The sequence below is a fragment of the Cryptomeria japonica genome, chromosome 10, assembly GCF_030272615.1.
Source record: "Cryptomeria japonica chromosome 10, Sugi_1.0, whole genome shotgun sequence".
NCBI classification, from domain to species: Eukaryota; Viridiplantae; Streptophyta; class Pinopsida; order Cupressales; family Cupressaceae; genus Cryptomeria; species Cryptomeria japonica.
The window spans coordinates 596805313-596825616 of record NC_081414.1 but is presented as its reverse complement, the minus strand read 5'-3'; positions in this window follow the sequence as shown (position 1 = coordinate 596825616).

Here is a 20304-nt window from a genome sequence, read left to right as displayed (position 1 = left end):
GTGTATGCGGGGTGCTCTGTCGGTAAGTGTTATGCATTAGCTTACCTATTGTGGGTGCCTCACATTACCCATTAATTCCTTACAGATAGTTATCAGGAGCTGCTCTTGCTTTTGAAGTACTCTATTGTTAAGTATTGAAATTTTAATGCCAAATTTATTTCCATAGAGAGGGTTAGCAAATTTAAACCTAAACTAGCTATTAGAAATAAGGGTTGTGCTTTGCCATATGCGTCATTCCTGCCTATAATCAGGGCACATACATTTGCCACAAACTGTATAAAACTTCAACAACGCTATATATACTTATATTTAACCATACTTTAATTCAGATTTTTCTAGTATTGTTGTATTTTCATTTGATTGCATATGTATCTTATATATAACAATCTATTGGGAGGATCTCCTTCTAGCTATACTATACCTCTATTTAATATAAAGAGAGTTTATAAACTATGTTGCGTTAACCATAAGCCCTAGCTATACACTGTATAACCCAAAAAACTGCGTAACAAAGAGGGCTTGCCTAAGATATCAACTTTCTTCTGAAGATTCTAGGGAGTCAGTTTCCCCTTCGATCTCGATGCCCTAAATCTTGAGGTAGTCTTTAAACCATGATGCCTTCTTAGGTGCACGAAAGTGGAACAGATTGAGGAGAAATTGAAAAGCTTCTTTGTATCTCTTCCCTCCTTGCATTGAAGGCCCCGTGGTCTTCAATAACTAGTATCGGCTTTCTAGGAACCAGATTGTTGTTTAAGATCATAATGTCATATTGTGAGGGCCTGGGGATGGTCATCTCATTGCTGGTATTGACCATGACTCTATCCAATTCAACCATAATATAGGCCTTGAATATTGCCCTGCATAGGCTCGCTTTATTGTCCCTATCTTTTTCGATAAACATCATGACCACTAAAAACATGGCCGCAATGTCATTGTTGGCTCTGGTTATGTCTTCATTATTTAAAAATTCCTCGCCAAGGATGCATTCTACCACATCCATAACCAACTCATGAGGAAATTTGATGATCCTTTTCAACCTATCCCTTGAGATTTCTCCAATGAAGGCCATTTGTCTTTTTAGGCTTTTCAGTCTTACCGAGGTATCCATGGCTTTAGTTTCAGAGGCTGATAACAGAGGGAATTATTTTAGCAAGAGTCTATCATAAGTAAATATAGAAATGTCTATCTTTATTAAGATAGGTGAAGTTTCTAGATACTGTAATAAATAATAGACTCTCTTTTTATGACAATTGTAATTATGATTTAGATAGATCTTTCCCGTTAGCCCATAAAAGTGATCATATTAGTACACCTTCATGTGTCTTGGTAGAATGATGATAAGATTGGTTTTTGATTTCATGTGATGTGAGGTCGGCAAGGTGATTAAATGGCACCTCAATTTCCTCGGATTTTTACTTTCATGGGGAAATGATTATTATCCATTGATGAATGTCATTACATATATTGAGTTTATATGCTATCTAGGTGTTATGTGTAGAGGGACCTTTTGATTGCTTAACTACAGGGTTTTTAGTTAAGGATTATGATTTTCTTTTAATTAAAGTGATTACTTTGTAGGTTCTATAGCAATTTTTTGGTTCTATTAGTCATCCCTTGTTGCTATTGATTGTTGAGGGATCAATTTAGAAGTGAGTAACCAGGCCTTATGTAGATACTCGATTTACCATCAGCACCTTGGTTTGCAAGATGGTCTGCCCTGGAGTTACCTTCCCTATATATGTGATTGAAGGTTATTCCTTCAAAGGATTGGACCAAACTGAGAATGTTTTGAAGGATTGAATTGAGTTTCTAATTGGGCATGACTCCTTTCTGGGGGGGCATTGATGATGATGATGGCGGAGTCTCCTTCTATGTTGATTTTGTTAACTTTCAAGATTTTACATAATTTGACTCCTTCCTCAAGAGCTCTGAGTTCAGCTTCATTATTTGTGCTGAGTCCCAAAGGATGAGCTAAAGCTTCTATTTCTTCTCCTTTTGAGTTATGTATGCAGCAACCAATGCCTGCCACACCTGGATTGCCTCTAGATGCTCCATCGAAATTGAGTTTAACCCATCCCTCAATTGGGGACATCCACTTGCAGTCTATGCGCTTATGAATAGCTCTAATAGGACCATCCCCAACAAGCAGTGGAATCTTTAGGCCGATCCATTTTAATCTCATTTTATCATCCCATTGTGACATTTCCAAATTTTTATGGTTCTTCATGGAGTGATTGTTAATTAACTCTATAATGGGCGTCTCAACCTTGTTTGTGAGTTGTTGCCACTCCAACTTGTCCTCTCTGAATATTCTCCTATTTCTTTCTTTCAAAAGCTCCCAAACAAGCATTGAGGGAGTTGCCACCCAAAGTCCATCATAAATGCTTCCTTTGTTCATGATGGGCCATGCCTAAAACATGGCTATGACTGATTCTGGGATGGGGGAGTTCCAATTTAGTTGTTTCCTAAGCCAACTCCAGCAATTATGAGAGTATTCACAAGTAAGTAAGAGATGATTGATTGATTCCTCAGCCTTCTCACATAGTGGGCATCTGCTTGGTTTTCTTTAACCCATTTTTCTGAATAAGTCAGCAGTTAGAACTTTGTTATGTAATGCAAGCCAAGCATATAGCTCTGCTTTGGGGAGGCATCTTTTGTCCCATCAAAGTTTTAATGGAATGTCCTTAGCAGTTTTATGCCCTTGTTCAATAAGAATGTTGTAGCCTTATTTTGTGCTATACATGCCACTCTTAGTCCTTGCCTAGATTACTCCATCCTCATCCTTACCCAAAGAGATTTTCCTGGGAAGTAGTACTTTTTCCAATTTACTTACTTCATGGGCTAAAAGTTCCAAATTATCAAATTGTTTCCACCTCCACACTTTAATACCCTCTACTGAATTTTCCTCAATATAATCAGCAACCTTATCTCCCCATAGTCTTTCCAAGATAACCCTAGAAGTGTCAAATTTGTTATTTTTGCCTAGTGCAGGGTAACCTCCCCAGGAGTCTGACCAAAATAGTGCTTTCTTGCCATTCCCTAGATTACACGTTAGTTTTTTTGATACTAATTCCATGCAATCCATCATGAAATTCCATATTCTGGATCCCTTGGGTGGTGAAAGAACTCTAAAGATGCTTGTTGGATCGTTGTTATGGAGATATTTGTTGTATAGGATCCTGGCCCATTTTAAATAGGGATTGTTATGCATTTTCCATACCAATTTAGCCCCAAAGACTCTGCTGTGTAGTATCAAATCTTTAATCCCCAAGTCCCCTTTCTCTTTAGGTTTGCAGATTTTGTCCTAGGCCATCAAAGGCTTTCCATATTTCTCACTAGCTCCCTGCCAGAAAAAGGTTCTAATGTGTTTATTAATTTCATTCTTTTTTGCTAAAGGGAGGTCTATACACGAGAGTTGGCAAATGGGCATAGCCAATAATACTGATTTTATCATCATAGCCTTGTCAACTGATAATAGTCATTTCCCACTCCATGAGGTGATTCTATTTTTTATTTTTGCTATGATTTGATCCCATAGATTTGAAGATCTACACCCTTTGTCCAGGGGGGTGCCCAGGTATTTGCATGGCATTATGCCTTTATTAAATTTTAAGATTTTGCAAATCTTGTCTGCTAGTTTCTCTTCAGTGTTGAAGAAGAAAATGTTTTATTTTGAGGTATTGATTTCTTGTCCTTACACCATTGAGTAGGTTTGAAGAATTTGTTTAATGGCATTGGCTTTGTGAACACTACTTTGTCTGAAGAGCATAGTGTCGTCCACAAATTGTTGATGTGTGGTTACTTCCAAGCCACTAGTAATGTGAATTCCCTGAATAGATGATTGATCTCTTTCAGTATTCAATAGTCTTCCAAGGGACTCAGCCATTAATATAAAGAGGAAGGGAGAGATCGGATCTCCTTGCCTTAGTCCCCTGGAGGTATTGAAGAAACCAACTGGGGCCCCATTAATGAGGATTGACATTTTTGGTGTTGATATAAATTCATATATAAGATTGATCCATTGTTTAGCAAAGCCAAAAGCTTCAAGGCATTTGCATAAGAAGTGTCAGTCAACCTTATCATAGGCTTTTTTTATGTCTAGTTTGATGACCATACTTGGGTGTTTATTATTTTCAATTGTATGTATCGCTTCTTGGGCAATAATGATTCCATCATAGATTGAGCGACCTGGAACAAAACATGTATGTTCCTCACTAATTACCAAGGGGAGCAAATTGTGAACTCTGTTGGCTATGGTTTTAGTGAGAAGCTTGTATAATGTGTTACATAGAGCAATAGGTTTGAATTCTTCAAAACTCTCAGCTCTGTCTTTTTTTGGTATCAAGGCTATGAATGTGTTATTTAATTCCTTAAGGATCTTCCCTAAATTCCTGATTCCTTCTAATGCCTTGAAACTTCATCCCTGATGAAGTGCCAGCATTTCTGGAAAAAGGCTGTCGGGAATCTATCAGGCCCAGGGGTCTCGTCTGGATTCATTTGGAAAATGTGTTGGCAATATTGCATTATAACAGACAATGAAAGATTGTTGGGATTTCATAAGGATATTGAGAAGGTTGTTGATGATTATGGATATAACTAATTAAAGATGTTTACTATCTTGATATTATTATTTTGTCATTGATGTCAAGAAATTGATTTTCTAATTTAGTATGATGTTGCCATATCTTGAGAAGTATGATTTAAAAGAGTATAAAGATGTCGGTAAAAGACACAGGAAAGAATATGATGAATAAGGGGATGAATAAGGTATTCAATGGGCAACTACTACCGAGTCAGACAATGATGAGATCATGATGTTTAGATTATTTTAACATCATACATATGTTGTAAATTGTAAAGGTTAATACTATACTATGTTACTAAGCAAAGAACCTAGTCAGTAAACCCTAAGGTTATCGCTATCGATTAATGAAGGAGGAATGTCTACCGAGTGAAGTTTAGTATTCACCGAATTATAACTGAGTTGCTACCGAGTTGTAACCGAGCTATAACAGAATGCATTAAATGTTTGCATGCATTATTTAATGAAGGAAGCTGATGAGCTGGAACTGATTAAATGATTGGTGAGCCGTGGATGAAGTTTGTTAATGAATCTAAGGCAATGGAAAGTCGGCCTAAAGATCTACAGCGCAGATTGAAACGCAATACCCTGGCACAAGTTCCAAGAAATGTATGCAAGTTCCAAGGCGGGGTAAAAAAATTTCAGATCGAAAGATGCATTGAACCTGGACAAGATTGAAGATCTGATGGCTATGATTGATCATGGGAAGTGTGATCAAGGAGATTAAGCGGTTACCTAATTGTTTATAAATAGGAAACTGTTGATAAACAATGTATGCAGGCAAGTGTATGCACAGGGATGCTACATAGTGATTACCGAGCATAGAAGCTTGAAGACTTGTTTGAATAACAGAGTATAGAAGCCCAACAGATAGACAAGATTAGTTCTATGTCTAGATTGTATTGAACAAATAGGAATTTGCTTTAGCATTTTAGATGTGAAGTTTCAGATAGATTTTTATTACTGTTATTTTGTGAAAGTGACAGAAAATCTCTTAACCAAGTGGACTTAGCAGTCTTATTTGTAAAACCCTCTAGCAAGGTGACATTTTGATTGAGTGTTTGAAGTCCTTTAACAAGGTCACTTCTAACAAGGTGAAGATCCTAACAGATCTGAGGGAAATCCCTTAACCAGGTCACATCTAGCAATGTGTTTGTAATCTTTAACAGGATTTGCTTTTAACCGAGCATACTCTAGAAGAGTATATTTCTTAGTGGGTCCGAAATCCCACTGTGGTTTTTCCCTATTTGGGTTTCCACATTAGATCTAGTGTTATGAGGTTTATGATGTTTATATGCTTTTGAGTTTGCATGTTTAACAGTTTTGGTTATATTACTGATATATATGTTACCGAGGTTGAATCTGATGTTTTTATGGAAGATTAAGTTTGTATGATTCACCCCCCCCCCCCCTCATCTTATTGGCTATTGGATTTGTACTTATATTAAGTATCAGAACTATCAAAATGGCTTTCTCAATGTCTATCTTAGATTATTTAGCGTTTAATAACTGATTATGATAATTATTTATTATCTTCGGAATGCTCTTGAGTACTTCATTCCGCAAGGGTAATCTAGAGTCATCCTGATTGTTAAAGATGTTCATAAAGTATTCAATTTCTTCTGTACCTATGACATCCGAGCTGCAGCTGGGAGCTCCAGACTTGGTTTTAATTTTAGTAATTCTATTAACTAGTCTCCTCTGCTTAGTACTATTATGGAAGAACTTGGTGTTTTTATCACCAGACTCCAACCAATTTTCTTTGGACTTTTGCTTCCAAAAGATTTCTTCTCTGGCCAAGGTTTACTCATATACTGTTAATAAGGATTTTTCCTTCATGTAGAGGTTATTATCCATCCCGGACCTAATGACCTCTTCATTCACTTCATTTAGAGCTACCTCAATTTCAATTTTTTTCTTAAAGAGGTTCCCAAACTGATTTCTATTCCAGGCTATTAGATTTTGTTTAACTGATTTTAATTTAGTGATTAATTTGAAGGGTTTAGAGCCTATAACTCTAAGTTCCATCCACCATTTTTCTATTAATTTCTAAAATGTTTTCATCTTTTAACCATATTAATTCAAATCTAAAAGGGCTTTTAGAGGAAGGGATGGATTCAGAGATGAAAAGTTGGACCAAGAAATGGTCTGTACTAGAGAGAGGAAGGATTTTTGCTTCAAAAGTATTTGAAATGTTGGCAAGATTTCCTCTTATAAAGAATATGTCCAACTTTTCTGCAATATTACAAAAACCTTTCCTTCTATTATTCCATGTGAACGAGTTTGTTTCTATTTTAATCTCCATGAGGTTGCAGTTGAATATCCAATCTCTGAGATCAATGGTGGCCTGGTTGACTCTTTTAATGTCCCCCCATTTTTCTAATGGGTCAATAATGGCGTTGAAGTCACCTCCAATGATACATAATTGATTTGGGATAGAGGTAAGGAAGTGTTCTATCTCATCCCATATTTTCTTTTTGTCTTTATTTTGAATAGTTCCATAGATATTGAATAGGACAAAGTTTAAATTACTCTTTGTATTATTGATCCTACCACATAGCCAGTTTGGGGTCTTATAAAGAAGGTTAAAGACCACTATCCTGGGATCCCATATTACTGCTAACCCTCATGAAGCCCCATTGGTTGGGGAGCCTTCCAAACTCCTTATACCTAGTTTTTTGGCAAATATTTCTAACTCATCTTTGCTTAATTTGGTTTCTTGTATCATAATTATATCTGGGTTAAATTTAGTTATGCAGCGTTTTAAGATACGTTGCTTGTTATGGGCATTCAGGCCCCTAACATTCCATGTAAAGAGATTCATTTCTCCCTAGAAAGGATCTTCCCCCTCCCTGCATGAAAGAGATTAATTAAAGTAGTTTGGCCCTTAGCCTTGCCCGCTTTACTAATGAGTTCTACTATTTATTTCCTACCTCTTCTTTTTACCTCTTTTGCACAATCCGGGAAATCAATAATGTCTAGTGTTTCTGCTAAGCGCAACTCCTCTTCCCTGTTACCCATAGAGGCTTCGACTTCTAAAATTTTGGCCTTTGAAATTTTCCCTTCAAGTAGACCTAACATTAGTATTCTTTTCTGATAATCCAATCCCTCCTCATCCGCTACTTCATTTATAAAGGAATCAGTCAAGTCATTTACTGTTTCATTTTCCACATACTCCAAAATGATTTTATTCTCCTCGATGATTCTCCCGGCATACTCAACCTCTGTTTCCTCTGAATTGATTAATAGGGGGGTGATAGGTGGTAAGTTAGAGACACCGATTTCATGTGTGTTCTCTGTTTGGATAACCTTTTTCCTGGCTATGTTCTGTTTTCAAATAACAATCAACATTTGTATTCTCACTGGAGTGAGCCTCCATGCACCATTTAAGGAGGGTTTGGTCACCCATAGGAGGGATCAGAATGTCTTGGTCCATTAGTGATGGGATTTCAGATGCACTCTCAGAGCTACAATCTATTTCCCCTTCCTCCAATTCTAGGGTTGGGGTTTCTCTTGGAAGTGGATTTTTTCTGGGTTGCTCTCTGCATTTATGTTTGTTGATTTTGTGTTCGTAGTTTTTCTCTCCCTAAGTGTTTCCCTAACTTCGCCACTTTTAGTCATGCTCAGGGTGACATTTATCATTTCCTCTGATGTTATTTATTTATTTTTATTGTGATGTTTAAGGTTGGGGAGGGTTAGGCAGGGTAAGATTACATCAATTTGATCCATCCTGCCCTTATATATCTCCGGTCTTACCACATACATCAAATGGTTAGTTATTATTTTAATAGGTTACAGGATTACTTCTTTTACCTGCAATTTAGCCATTATTCTGGTTGTAGCAGAGTTTCTATAATTTTTTTCAAAACCTACAAAACCACCCAATGAATCCCCTATTCTAATCAAGCAATGCTCGTTAAGAAGTTTAACTGGGAGTTTTGGCAATTCCACCCATCTAGGAACTAAGCAGTTCTCAAATATTTTAGGAGAGAAATTTTGCCTCCATTTAAAAAAGGAAAAGTAGTAACCTTTGAAGAAACAAGTTTGATTATTGAGTAAATTTTCCTTTAGTTCTAATGAATTGTAGAGAATAAACAGAAAATTATCCTCTAGGGTTGTGATACTTACCTGTCCCTTGGTGGTCGAAACCAGCCACTGGATTATTTCCTAGGAGGAGACGCCATATCCATACCATTTTCCAAACAACCCCCATCTCATATATTCTTCCCAAAGGTTATATGTGTATTGATTGTTGATAATAATCATTTTTTGGTCCCGTTTGGAGTAATTTTTTGCTTGTTTCTCCTCTCTGCATATCCATCTTTTGTTTTTTGGGATGTAAACCCATGGAGGGTTCATATGGGGTTTTGCCAAGGGCTCCACCCTAATCCATTTTTCTCCTAATTTTGTCAAATTCGCTCCAGTGGTGACAAAATTGCCTGGAGGTGAAGACTTTTGTGGAGGCCACCTATTGGCCATCCCCATTCCTATTTTGTGATGGGTACCAAGAGCCGCTCTAGGGTTCTAATGATTCCTTTCCCACCCAAAGATTCACGTGGTGGGAGTATGATTAATATTTTGAGATTTCAAAGCCACAAAGCTGATTGGAGGACCCCTATTAACCCTAGCCACCTCCTTGCACCTTTGATTCAAAGAAATCGGAATGGAATTTGCCCTCGTAGCACAGGATTTTAAGACCTCAAATCTGTTTGCAGATCCTACCTTGTTAAAATGGGTGAAGTTTTGGGGTTGTCCTGTTAGCCCAAGAGAGTGCTTGGCGATTATATTAGATTTATTCTACCTTGTTCCTTTCCAATTTGCAGTCGAGATTTTCTGCAACCCAATTTTCCTAGAACCGATTTTTTGCAGCCATTTTTTAAAAATAAATATTATATTATTTGTTAAATTCTTGGGAATTAAAATAGTATTTAAGTTTGGAAATTCCTGAGATTAAATTTTATTTCATTGGGAAATAATTATCTACCCTAGTTCTTTTTAATGTATATTTCCATATTCGGGAAAGTGTATCTCGGTTTTGGAAAGGATAAGTTTAGATAAATTGTTTGGAACAAGTATGAGAATGATGTTTTATTTTGAAGAATAAATATCTTATTTTTGTTGATTAATGTTTATTTAATTATAGTAATGTTTTGGTTTGAAAAATCATGATGACGTATTTATGTTATTTTTATGATGCAAAACGAACTATAGTGAGTTAGTAAACCATGAGCGACATGTACCTAGAAAAAGTAGACAATTCGCAATCAAATTAGAACAATTAGAAAACTGGATCGATTGTAGCATTTAAACAGTATGGAGGAAGATTGTCTTTTCCGATTTATGCCTATACATGTTTAATTTTTTGTATTTGCATTTGATTAAGAAATAGCAAGTCCCTGATTGTGATTGTTGGATATTGTCGTATGTTGATTTGGGTACCTTCTTATGTCCTTGCTCTTGAGTTTTGGATTGTTTTCATGTGATGGTTTTGTATCCGGTCATGTCCTTTATGCGAGTGTTGAAATGTCGGTATGTGGTTGACCATAGCCGGTCATGTCCCTAGTCAGAGTACCATCAATCAGTGCACCTCGTATGAAGACTTGTTTGGCCAAGTGGGTATTCCTACCGTATTGAACTCTGTAATCTTGTCCTGGTGTATTCCTTGGTTTAGGAGTTCATTTGATTATGGTCTAGTGTCATGTGGGAAAGTGGCTTTCCAGTGGGGGCCACGCCCAAAGTGGTTGTAGGGTAACCCATTTAAAGTGTGTCTAAATAAGTGATAACCTAATAGCATATTAGAGAGTTTAGTTAATGAAAACACTAAGTAAGATAATTGTGCCTCACGCATGGGATGAGGGCTAGTACAGACTCAGCATGCAGTGAGTAGGCCTGAAATGGAAAACCAACAACCTTGTCCTCATGAAAGGATGTGTTGGGTCCACATGAGACTTGTATGGGCCAGAGGTTCGGGATAGGTTGATAGGGTAACCTAGTAGATGGGGTCGGGACCTATGGAGGCCTTCCATGGTAACCATACCAAGTTATGTGATGACACTTGTCCCTTATGTTCACTAGTGTGTTGTTTGTGTTGTCTTTGATAGGAGCACTATTGTGGAGTTGTCTTGTTATTTATGCCCTTGTGAGAACCTGATATTCATGTTAGACCATGGGTTGCTTATGATGGGTAGTGAAGACCTGGTCTCATGGGTGCTCTAGTTGATCTTTGTATTTGCTTCTTATCATGTTCAGTTGGATCCTTTTCCTATTTAGGGATCATTCATGTATCTATTGGACCGATATGGTCGTGTGTATTATTGTTTTATGTATGCCTTGATGACAAGATGTAAATTATGTGAACCTTATGTATTCTTCACCCAATTATTTATTAAAGGGGTCTTGAAGTTGAGAAGACCGGAAGATGTAGCCCACTAGGGGTGAACTCCAATATCATTTTGGTGTTATGTGGTGTTTTGTGTTCTTCTATTTCATCTTTTTTAGCATGTATGGATGGCATTATGGTTTAAATGTATTATGTGGATTAGATAATGTTAATCTTAAATGCATGTATGTAGTCATCTTATTAAATGCAGTAATTTGGATCATGAAGAACGTACATTTGAATAATTGAAAGTATTCATTAGTTTATAATGCAATTTAAGTATGTAATGAGATTAGATGCATGACATATGTTTTAATGTAAGATTGAAGGTAATGTATGGTTAAATTGTAATGGATGAACTTAATCATGTTATTTATATTTTTAACCTTAATGGATGAACTCATCATGTTATCTATAGTTTTAACTTACCGAATGAATTTATCCTTGTTTAAAGTATTATCTTGTCATTAAGTTAATCAACTTAATTGGATTAATTAGCGTGAGTTGAGTTAAGTGTTGAATTAAGTAATCACATTGGGAAACTCTTGAGGTGTTATTTAAGTCTTCCACTATGTTATCTGAACTTATGATAACTCATTGTATCATGATGTTGTGTTTAATTATTTTTTTAAAAATATTTACTCTATATTCTTGTGTTTTAGCTTTATCCCTTCAAGGTTTCCTGGTGGGGCATTACACTATGGACACCTAATTGGCAACAAGGAAATATCCAAGGAGGCTTAAAAGGGTAGATAATCATATGTAGATTAATATAAGTATAAATTATATTTCAAGGATGTATCAATTACACAGACTTTGATTTTCTTAGATAAACCAAGTTTTTCTTTGAAAATAGTCATGTCTTTCTATAGTTAATATTTAAAGAAATTTTAATTTACATTGTAGATTTATAAATTCTATGTTTATACTCTCTTTAATCTTAAAGTATTCAAAATCATTTATTTGATTTATTTGGTTATTATTTATTGTGTCTTTTCACATGTTCTATTTTTCTTTTGGTAAAATGAGGACCCTGTGATTTTGTTGGGATTTAGCTTGCCTTGTAATGTTTTTAAGTTCTTCTAAGTCCTCTAGGTTTTAAATCAATTATATCAATGGTCAAAAATTCATCATAAAGTGAAATATCCTTGGAAATTAATCCTATGTTCGTTTAAAAGTTCTTCAAAATTCATCAAAGGGAGAAGTTATCCATTTGTGGGGTTCCAACCTTCAACAGGCCCAAGGACACTTTAGATGATTTTTCTCGCAATGTAGAGTTGGGTGAGAAGTTATAACCACTTATAATTTTATTTCCCATAAATCGAGTAGAAACTAAATTCTCAAGGTTATGTTGAAAAAGACAAATATGTTTCTAATTATGAGGTTCACTAAGTGTCTCATCTTGAAGAGCACCCAATGGATGTCACCATTTCATATTTGGAAAAAAATTGGTCAAAAAATAGAAAATTTATAAGAAGACAATGGTTTTCCATTGACCAATAACTTATCATATGTTTTGGTTATTCTAGGATCCCTTTGAATACTTGATAGTTAACACTCTCATTGATTGCATTGATATGCTACTCCATTCCACTCCCTACGAATGTGAGTAAAAGTAACCAATTCCAAAAACCTTCACAACTATAAAATATGTTTAATAACCAAGGCTAAGCGCCAATTAACATCATCAACATGTTGCTCATTTGTTAGAGTCACCACCACTTGTGAATCAAATTCATAAATAATCATTTTCCATCCAAGAAAACAACCTCTTTCCATGGCATACAAAATTACAAGAGCCTTTGTATAATTATTTGTATAAAAACCTTTATAAATTAAAAATATAAACTAAACAAGACCAGAGCTATCATTCCCCACCCCACCAACACCAACATGACCAGGGTTCCCCCTAGAAGACCCATTAGTATTTATCTTCAAAACATGTTGATGAGGAGGGTATCATCGACCCATATGATTAATTTGCCACAAAGGTTGTCTACACCTAGTTTGTTGATCTTGCCTACAATTTGTGCCAAGAGAGGGAGCAACTTGTTGAACAAGAAAATTAAACCGATTGGAAATATTAAAGTGATAATAATAAACTTTATCTCTTTCATTTTAAATTCAATCAAATTATTCTTTTAAAGGGGTAAATACAAGGAGATTATGTCATTTTTTATGTTATTAATTTAAATGGTTGTCCAAATTTATTTTTGTAAAGATGTGATTTTTTATGAAATTAATTATTTTCTATGATAGAAAAATACAAATATTTGAATAATTTGACAATGGACATGAGTGGAATGGGATACTAACTACATATGAGAATGAAGACTTAGACTTCATTGATGATTCAGATCTGAAAGAAACTAACTTTGTGAGAAAGTTAAAAAGAGGTTTCGACAAGCATAAAGGTAAGCTACCCTTCAAATTGTTCTTTTAAAATAGGTAATGACAAGGAGTCACAACATAAAAATAGGAATTTTTATAAGCATGGCTTCTATAATTTAAAGAAGATGGCTACTCATATAATCAGTATGATCTATGTACCTTTGAAAGTGAAAGTAAAAATCAAGCATCTATATTTATGGTGATAGAAACCCTAGATGGTGATGCAAAAAAAAATGGAGATGGGGAAGAAAAAACTGAAGAAGACCTCAAGGAAGAACATCATTGTGATCATAGGGAGATCAAGAATCTTATGAAAAAATTATGAAACAAAGATTACAAATTTTAGATGACATTAAAGCTAAAAAAAAAATAGAGAAGTGAATCATAGATTTCAAATTTCAGTTGGAAGAAGTAAAAATCAATAAACGACATCATAATAGAAAAATTAAAGGCCAAAGAGAAGGACTATGAAAGAATTGAAGTGGAAGTGTTTGTATCCTTAATAAAGGATTTGGAGAAAGAAAATAGTTAGCTAAGAAAGAAATTAAAGTTTGGAAAAATTATTAAGATCCTATATGAGATCATAAAGAACTAGAGATCATTGCATATAAAGACTGATATTTGATTTAAGAAAAATTGGGATAGTAAAGTTACTAAGCATCTTGAAAACAAAATTGCAGAATATTTGGATGAGAATGGCTCCAAAAGTTCAAGATTTGATTAGTCCAAGGTGATTGAGGATAGCAAGGAGGATGATTCAATCTCACTAATATAAGAAGAGAACATAAAAGTAAAATTTAGAGCATGCACATTATATAAAGTTCAATCATTTATTTTCTTATTGTTGTTTTTATTGTAATCATTTTGGATGTAAGGTGGTACATTGTAGATGGTTCCCTACAAGAAAGAATTACCTTGTGAGCATAAATACTTTTTAGCCATTTTTTGATGTTATAAGCTACAAGTGAAACAATTTTGGATATTTTGTAAGGCATTGTAGAAGTAGTTTTCTTTAGAATTCTAAATTGGATAGGAAAGAAAGCACCTTTGTTGATCATATAAATGAGTCTAAGAAGGTGTGGAAAAGGAAGAAAAATAAACGTAAATTTGAAATATCAATGATTTATCATACTGCATTATATTCAAAAATTGAGAAGAGTAGTATATTAGGTGACAAAGGCTACAATTATTCACCCAATACAGAAGAACATAAAATTGGAGATCCAAGTGTTGGCAAGCTAGTTGTGGAAAAATGTACGACATAAAGTGATAACCTAATTGTGATCAAAGAAATAGACTGTCTTTTTGGATACAAAAATAAAATTTGGCCATGGTACAAAAAAGGGAGTATGATAATAGAGTTAAGTATCTTAGATAGAAGATGGGAGTGAGATCTATATCCTCTTAACTCAAGAGGAAGTATAGGTTCAGGGGTGTTGACTCCCTATTGCAAGAAATGAATGTGGTCTTGTGTTGATGTGTAGATTGTAACAAATACATAACATATATCATATAGGGGGAGAAAAATTCTTAGAGGAAGAATATAAGTGTTCATTTTCTGTTGATGTCAGAGAGAGAGAGAGAGAGAGAGAGAGAGAGAGAGAGAGAGAGAGAGAGAGAGAGAGAGCTAGAATTATTTAGAGAGAAGATTTAGACAGAGAATGGAGCATTAGTCATAGTGGGAGCATTTTGTTGTTTACCATCAATGTCAAAGGGAGAGATTGTTGAACATATTATTTTTATTGATGTCAAAGAGATTGTGTTATTCTAGAGTGTTTGAGAACATTGAACGACAAATTCTAGATATTTTGTATAGCTCTCTTATTGTTATCATCATGCACCAGTATCATTTGTTCTTGGTTGTTTAGTGTATTTGTGGTGAGTTTATGAGGTCTATTTCTTAGAGACAATATTCATAATTTTTTGTATTGTCCTATCTTTTGGTACCATAGTTGGTAATTATGATGTGGTTTGAGAGTGAAGTTACACATGAAGCAAGTTATATCCAAGTTTCATAATATTTGATTGTGGATAGAAACTTAGAAGTGATAGAGTAGTTATTGTGCTAGTTTGTTGACTATGTAAATGCTCATGTTGGTTCTACCAAAGAAGGGTAATGTGTGCTAGTTGAAGGAAGCGTGTGAAGATAGTTTGGGAATAGTTGAGTTAGTGTTGGGTAATGCATAGTATGGTCTTACTCTTGGTGTAACATGTTGGCTTTAGGACAAAGTCGACTACATGTTACACTAGGACTATTATCCCTCTATGCATTACCCAATATGAACTCAACTAGCTCCAAATTATTTTCACATTATTCCTCCAACTAGTGCACACTACACTTCTCTAGCACAACCAATAGGAACATCTATATAGTCAACAAACTAACATAATGACTATTCTATCACTTCTAACTTTCTATCCACCTCGTGTAATTAACATTGGAATGCATATATATTGCCATTCAATTCCATTTTAATGTGAGTGTTGTAGAGAAGTGGAAAAATATGTGCAATATGTGTACTCAATAGATAAGTATACATGTTCTGGAGTTCGGGAACTCTAATGTATATTCTATACACACTATGAGAATGCTTTGTAGTAGATCAAATCTAGCTAATATTGTAGTTTTATCTTAGAAGCTTCGCATGATATATATTTTGTTTCTCCTATATGTACTCAATGTTTGAACCTAATTACCTAAGTTGGCACTCGACTCTTTTGATTAGGAGGATTGGTGTCTCCTATAGGTTTGTGGGCCTATGAATACTATTGGATATTGGTGTCTCCTTAGGTTGAAATTCATGTGGGTCGGTGCTAGCAAAATCATTGTAAGTTCATTATTATTTTGTGAGGTCACATTTGGGCAGTAAATCCAAGCAACTTTTCTGATTGTGGTTTTTCCCTTCTGGGTTTCTATGTAAATTTGGTTTCCTTTTGTGTTGATGTGTGGTTGTTCTTATCACTTGCATAGTTGTTTTAATGATAATGTGAGATGGAATAATGGTATTAATATTTCTTTCAGCTTTGAAGTTAAATTTGGCATACACTGATTCATGCCCCCTTGGACTATATCTATGTGCATAACAAATTCTTGAGATATTTTAAGGTATAGGATATGTTATGAAAGTTGATAGAATACAAATTTAAGGATTTAGTTTTTACATGTATTTTTTATTATTTTAATATATTTAGGGTTTCAAAAAGGATTTGGAAAAAAATCACCATGAGGAATTTGTGGGGGAAATTTTGAAAATGATCCCTTAGGACAAAATGAACCTCACTATTGGATCTAAAAGGCTTAAGATGAAGACTGACATAAAATTTGACCTATTTAGGTTGTAAGGGCTTAGAGATGAAAAAATCCTCCTTGTTGAGTTATTTAATTATCTAGATATTTTCATTAACTCAAAATTGAAAAAATAAAAAAAACTATAATTTGAATATAGATGTTTAAAATTAAAAAGAGGATAAGGGAGTTTGTGGACTCCCATACCTTTATGTAGTGTATTGTCACCAATAGTCACTAATAGCGATAACGAGTATATGGGTAATCAACACCTATGTTGTTTATGGTCACTAAGACAATAGGGTCTTTGGATCCCTATCCCAACCCTTTCATTAGAGAGCATAACTTCAACACCTAGGAGGTTTATCAAAGACTAGAAAGTATTTTAAAAAATAAACATGTTTAATTTTCTTTGAATTCCACCTATCAACCCATCCCACCACCAATGTTCCATCATCATCTAATCACCACCCCACCATCCCCACCAATAGTACCCCTGAAAAGACCACCTAGCAACCACCACCACAACTCAATTTTGAGGCCTAATAGAGAAATTTTATTCCAAGGGGCATAATTTTCACATATTTTATCATACTTTCACTTTCTTAGTCATCAAAAATATCTCTTCAAGAACTATATTGTGGGGTAGTTTTGGTTTTATATTTTTCTATTTGCATCAAAATTTGGTGCAATGAAGGTCATTTATTTCACATAAAAAATACCTTTCTAATTTTAAATAGGTGATTAAGATATTTTGCAACATACTACATAGTGGATTAGATTGTTTTTCACTTGCATAAGAAGACAAAAGGATTGCACTTGTTTGAGCACTTATAGGATCTTGAGATTTAAGGTGTAACTGTTGACAGTGTTAATAAATTCATAGGAAAAAAATAATGGGAGTGCATGTTTTCATGAGAAACCAATATGATGATACAATTTATTAGATGTAGTGCTCCCTAATATAGGTTTAGAAGTAATTTTAGAGTAGAATGTTTTGAGTTACACCCATAGGTTGTCTTGTATTTATATAGGACATGGTTGATACATGTGTGAGACTTGAAGTCTCTTTTTGATGATATTCTCAAGTAAAATTATAGTGATGATTATGATTATGGTGTCATGGATTGTAATGCCCGCCAAAATAACCTAGAGAAAGTAACCAAGTGACATGCAAACAGAGACAATTTTTTTAAAAACATATACTAATACAACATACTCAACTAACTACTCATATGCATCTAACATCCATTAACATGATTTAATATTGCCCATCATGAACAAAATAACCAAACATGATATGCAAGCGAAAATAAAACACAACATAACAGCTATCTTCCCTAGGGTTTCTCGACGTCGTTTCTTTCACTACTAACCATAAGCAACAACGTCATAATTACAACTAATCCAATGCAAACTACTTCTAGTAACAATTATTTTTTCCATTCACATATGTAAGATCATTTCTAATCTATCTATAATAATGCGATCTTCATCAATGCAACTACCAATTAATCCCATTAGATTTATTTTAAAAGCAACAATGCCAAATGTTCCTAATCCCAAACACTTTCTCATTCCAAACATCATAATCTATTGCCAATTATAATTACCACATTTTTAAACCATCCCTTAAACCATAATAGACATCTGAACAACATTAAATGCATAACCATAGAGCCAATTCCTTCTTTCCCATTAATGAGGCAATCACAAGATACACATGATACATCTTTATTCTCACCTAATATCATCTACCATTTTACATTAGCATGTAAAGCCCACTTATACTCAAGCATACATCACTAAAAGTAGCAATGAATTTAATTTAAAACAATTACATATTACAATATTACTAAAAGACTATGTTTATACACATTGAAGTTCATTAAGAATTCTAGTTTACACAACACTCAAATAACATACATGTCACTTCATACCAGAGATTTCTTTTCTTAGCACAAAACATGACTTGACTTGCCCATGTTCCTGCACACAATCTTATACCGCTAGAAGTGCACATTAGATCTATCAACTGTTAGATAAAAGTTCAAAAAGTTAAACCATTCAAAGACTTAAACTAGATCAAACATCCACCAATGAACTTACAAGGGAAAACATATAACCTAGGAAGAGACACAAGATCAGACAAATTAGAAAACTCTGGCCTAAGGGCTAGACCTACAGTCTCGAGGGCTCATCATAGATGGACTTGAATGTGTGAATGTGTAGAGACTTCATAGTTTGACTTTAAAATAAAATCATAACAAAAGTGGTTACGCAACCATTTCTAGGTCCTCATACCCCAGACAATTATCTCATCGACTGCCACCCACTTAGGTGAAATAGAGATGAAGTCCTAGATAATCTGTAATACCCCTTCCCTAATCAAACTCTATTAGACCTAATTGACCATGGTTGACTTTTCAGTGGCTTACGTGGATGGTTGATACATTATGTTGCGATGTTTTTTATTCAGGTACTATGCTTTGGAGTGTGATTTAGTGGATGTAATTATGCATTATTTCTTATTGAGGAGTAGATGTTGATTATGCACTATTCCTTTAAATGAGCAGATATTAATTCTTCTTATGCATTGTATTTTATAGATGATGAAATGTTAATTTTATTCATGTGTTACTACCCATGGACTAACACATTTTCTTCATGTGTGAGTTGTACTATGCATCTGTCTTCATGTTTGTGTGGAGTTTGTGTCGGGTGCGAGGAGATGATTTTCTATCACTCACTTTGGTGAGACATGAAAAGTCATGATTCTCCTTCACCGATGTGATTACCATGTTTGTATATATATATATATATGTGTATGTGTGGTTCATTGATGCAGGAATTGCAGGTACAAGGTACCGACTCCACCTGACTCCACAAGTCTGAGCATACCTAATTAACCTGATGAAAGTGGAGGAGATAGTCTTAAGGCCCTAAATATCATCCCTAGCCTTGGTTGATTGTGAGAATTATCAGTCATATGTCAACCATGTCGAATCGCCAATTAGGACATCTTTCTGACGTTGGTATGCGAGTCATGTCTTTATTTTTTTTAGTTGAGTTTTGTGTGTTATGCATTTTGAAACTTTGTTAAATTCTCCTAAGTGTTTCTTTATGTGAAATTAATTATTAATACCATAGTATTATTAATAATTAATGTCAATTGTCATGCGTATATTCTATTAAAGATAAATTAATTCAAGAACCTTGTATGTTAGAATAAATCAATCAATCTTAGCAAGGAATCTAATTAAATTATTGGGTTAATGTATCACATAGTGGGTTTTATATTGTGTCATGTGTTTTTGTAAAAAAGTTATTTAGACTTTAAAAAAAAAAATAACTTGCTGACTTTTGGTATGTGAGAAAATTTAATTTAAATTAAGATTTTAAATGTATTGATTTGGAAAAAGTAATATTTTCGAAAGAAAATATTTTTGCCCTAAGAGAATATTTTGGGTAAAAATACTTTATACTGGAAAAAATTTCTAGAATATGGGGGCTAGCTTTTTGGAAAATTCCATCTCTTCTGTTGATTTGGGGGTTTTCTGGTATTTTGAAAATTGGTTCTCTATTGTTGACTAAGTTCTTGCATTTGGAAGGATTGAGTGGTCTTCTTTTGTCTCCTTCGAGGAAAGCATCGAAGGTTGGAGTATA